Source organism: Helobdella robusta (assembly GCF_000326865.2).
Source record: "Helobdella robusta unplaced genomic scaffold HELROscaffold_13, whole genome shotgun sequence".
In the NCBI taxonomy this organism is placed as follows: domain Eukaryota; kingdom Metazoa; phylum Annelida; class Clitellata; order Rhynchobdellida; family Glossiphoniidae; genus Helobdella; species Helobdella robusta.
The window spans coordinates 2,758,576-2,763,607 of record NW_008703718.1 but is presented as its reverse complement, the minus strand read 5'-3'; positions in this window follow the sequence as shown (position 1 = coordinate 2,763,607).

Sequence of the window (5,032 nt, the reverse complement as noted above, 5' to 3'; positions counted from 1 at the left end):
AGTTTCTCATAGAAATTTATAGCACGCATTGTCTGCTCTTTTGCCTTATTTCGAATGATTTCATAACTTATTACGTACATTTTTTCAGAAAATTTAATAGAAAATATTATTAATAATTTCAAAGGTTTCATAGTTAACTTAAAATACGCCAACACTAACTCTATAAATTGATACACGCATGATATTAGGTAACTCAACTTTCTAAATTTATCATCCAGATAGCAGTATGTACTCTGTGTGTAGCTAAGTTGCACTGAAAGGAAAAAGACTAGGTATCACCATCATCAACTCCGTTCAATCGTAGGCACATTTCAAAAATATAAAATAATTGTTCGACGTAGCATATAAATCGTTCTTTTGAGTTTTAATTAAAAAAAATGATAACATGATGATGACGACGATGACGACTATGATGATGACGTTCTTGATGACGATGATGATGGCGTTGATGATGACTATGGTGATGACGATGATGATGACGTTGATTAGTTGGATGCCACGCACTATGTATGCACCGATGATTAAATTTTTCGTTCGTTCGTTCGTTTGTTCGTTCACTCAAGTCACGCAATATCGGAAGAATGTTGAAGTTTTTATACTTTAGCACGCGTTTCTAACGTTCAGTTTAATATTTCAGTGTGTATGTTTAAATGTTTAACGTGACTAAACAAAAAATAGCAGGCTGGATGGCTGGCTGGCTGGCTGGCACTGGTTTGGTTGATGAGTGAGTTTGTGCTGCAAGTTGTTCATTGTAGGTGTTTTCAAACATCAATCAATGTGTTAGCTATGCTAATTAAAATGAAGTTGAAATTATTTGTTAGTGATTTTTAACCCAATTTTAGATTAGTTCATTACAAGCAGTTTCCTATGTAACTTAAAATATTTCAATTGCTTCAAAAGCATTTTTAACATTCTAAATCATATGAAGTAGTTGATTGTTAATATTGGAGGAAGTTGTCGTTCGGTTGGTCATAAAGTTTTCCAGTGGATCAGCTGGTTGTTCTGTTGATTTGGCTGATTGGCTGATTGGTTAGCTAGTTATTTGGCTGGTTGATAGCCTGGCTATTTTTAAGAAATCTGGTGCACAATATTTTAATCTGAAGTGTTTCTTAAATATATTGTATGACACTCTTTATTACAGTTCCAAATTAAATTTCTTTAAACCTATTTAAACTTAGCAACTCACACGTGTGGAATAATTTTAAAGGAATTCATTTGAAATACCCATCATCATCATCATCATCATCATCATCATCATCATCATCATCATCATCATCATCTAAATAATAATTACAATCATCTTTATCTTTGTTGTTATCATCTTTTACACCATCTTCATCATCATCATCATCATCATCTTTGTCATCTCATTTTAAACATCGCTTCATCTCGATCACACTCTAACCACCATCAATAATTGAACATCATCATCATTGATAAGCATCACCATAAATTTCACTAACACGTATCTATTATCATTGATGAATTTGTCATCATCACCGTCATACTCACCTGCTTTTATCACCATCATCATTATTATCACCCAACTATCATCCCATTCACCATCAACATTGTCGTAAAAATCCTCACCTTATCACCAATATAATTTAAGTGAATAACGTTTCCTCATTATGAAAAACTGTAATAATAAAAATAATAAAAATAATCATAATAATGATAATAAAAATAATAATAAATTAAGAGGAATATGTAAGAGGAAGTAACACCTACCAACGAGCAAACAGACAATGGTGACACTATTTTTCTTTATATTTTTTTCACATCTGGAGACAAAACAGACACGCCAACATTCGAAACATTTGTATATATGTTTGTTTGTATTTGTGTTTGTATGTATGTTTGTTTGTATGTGTGTATATATGTATGTGTGTGCGTTTATATGTGAATTTGTGTGTATATTGTGTGTGTGTGTGTGTGTATCTTTAAAGATTTTTATTAGTGAAAAACATTTCGTGTGTTTGTGTGTTTGTAGGTGTTTATATGTTAATATGTTGTTTGTATATGCGTAGTCATTGCGCATGTGTGTATGTATGTATACAACTATGTTTGTGCAGTGCAGTGCATTCGCATATACAACAAAAATACAACATTATATACAATATTAAGCTCTAAATCCTTCCTGAGAAAACTTTTTGAATGTTTTGAAGGAAAGTATTCATGCATAAATGATGCAAAAAAACACTGAAACGCAACAAAACACATACATACATACTTGCACGCACACTCATGCAATACACGCATACATATAGACGCACATCATACACACACATTCACGCACATCATACACACACACACACATACACGCACATCATACACACTTACATATACGCATATACACATACATACATACGCACACATACATGAACACAGACACACACACAAACAAACAATACACACGTATACAATTTTTCAGTAGAGCATATGTTGGTCGGGATTGCATGTTTTGTACAATTAGTAGCCGCCATAATCAAATTTGTCTCTCAAATTATCAGCCTGCATCATAACTATCATCATCGTCGTCATCTTTTTCATTTCCATCGTCATCATCATCATAATCATCATTCTCTTCTTCTTCTTTTTCATCATCATCATCTTCTTCTTCTTCTTCCTTTCCTTCTTTACTTCATTATTACCATCATTGCAAATATCATCAATATCGCAATTGTTATCATCGCCCAACTTTAACTGTTACATAATTAAACATCGTTCACCGTGTAACATTACATCTTTTGTAAATTGTTATATTACTTAATTGATTTGTCAGAATTATCATCATCATCGTCGTCTTCATTATCTCATCATTTTAAACATCATCGTCGTCGTCGTCTCATCATTGTAGACATCATCATCACTACCTCATCATTATTGGCATCATCATCATGTTATCACTGTCACCAACGTCATCATCATTACAGACATCATCATCACCATCATCACCAACATCATCATCATTTTATTACAAGCATCATCATCTCAGTTAATGCATTTCCATAGCAACAGATTTCCATGCACAAAACCAGTGCATGCCGGCATAGCAAGTAGCCATCCATCCAACCGGACTCTCTCACATACTTAACACGCACTGTGTGTGTGTATTTGTTTGTTTGTATGTGTATGCGTGTGTGTGTGTGGTGTGTAAGTGTGTGTGTGTGTGCGTCATGTATGTATGTGCGTGTATGTGTGTATGTATGTGGGTGTATGTATGTGCTAAAAATGAATTCATCAAGCAAGCATGGCTATACAAACATACCTCGAAATAAAGTGTGAGAATGAATGTGTGTTGTGCAGTGTGTATTGTGGGAGTTGCGTGTGTGGGCGTGAGTGGGTGTGAGTATGTGTAGGTAGGTAGGTAGGTAGGTGTTACTTTAGCGTGATTCTTTTGCTGCTTCCATTCAAGCAATTTTCATTTGCAATGCAGTATCCATGAGACTGATTGAAAACAAATTAGTTGTTCCTGCAACAAATGCACGCTCACACGTCACGTGCACACACACAAACACACACACAAGGTCACACACAAACGCATAAACACACACACATGCACACGTACGCACGCAATATGCACATAGGCACATTACGCATTCACACATGCATTCTCATGACTTGTCTAATGTTAGCTTGTATTATTATTGTTCTCTATATATTATAACTATTGTTATTATTGCTATTGTTGTCTTCATAATTATAATAACAATAATTAATATCTTATTGTTATTATTGTTATCTAGGCAATGCTTTTTGTTGTTTATATTATTATTTTAAGCATTGTTCTCATGCGTATTAATGGCTGCCTTATTGAAATAAACCGTTATCTACTTCCATGTTTTTACTTTCTGTAATTCTTCTAATTAGTATTATTTATTATTATTATTGTTATTATTATTGTTGTTGTTGATATAATAATGTTAACTTTATTATTATTAAGTATTATTCCTTGCTAACAGTATTATTACTAAAAATAGTAGTAGTGGTAGTTGTAGTAGCGGATGTAGTAACAGTTGTAGTAGTAGTAGCAGCTGTAGTAGCAGAAGTATCATAGTTAAAGTAGTAGTAGAAGTGTTTTGTAGTAGAAATGTTTTGTAAAAGTATTTGTGTTATTTTCATTATTACTATTATTACATTTTTACCGTTAGTGAAAAATTTATTATTATTACTATTTTTTTGTTATCATCATTATTATTATTATTATTATTGTTGTTAGTGCTCTTTGCCGTTAATGTAGCAAGTATTATGGCTGTTGATAATATTTTGCGGGGGATAATGAAATGACGTATCCGATGCTGATGTTGCTGATGTTGTTGTTTTTGTTGTTGTTGCTGCTGCTGTTGCTGTTTTTGCTGTTGTTGTTATTGTTTTTGTTGATGTTTTTGTTGTTTTTGTTGTGGTTGCTGTTGTTGTTTTTATTGATGTTTTTGTTGTTGTTGTTTATCTCATTGATGTTTTTGATGTTACCATGTTTTTGTTATTTTTAAGGATGACGACGATGATGATGGAAGTGATGATGATGAAGAAGATGATGACTTTAAAAAGAATGATGATAGCAAAAAAAGATGACGAGGACGACGACAATAATGATGATGATGAAGATGAAGAAGAAGAAAAAGATGATGATGATGATGACGAAAATGATGATGATGACGACGCTGACGATTTTAGATGAAAATGTATTGCATTGTATTAAGTACTTCCGCCCGTAATTGACACGACTATTCATGATTTCATTCATTCGTTCTTTCTTTTTTTTCTTCCTCTCCATTTCTCTCTTCATTTTTATTTTTTCATTTGTTTGGCTGGATGGGAAAGATGTTGACGCAACAATGTCATATTTTACGAAACGATCGTAACCTCAGACACAATACTAAAACATTTTGTATTTCTTAACAACAACAACAACAACAAAAACAACAACAACAACAACAAAAACAACAACAACAACAACAATAACAACAACATTAATAACATTAACAATAATGATAATAATAGCAATACTGTCAACTAAATAAATCGCGCC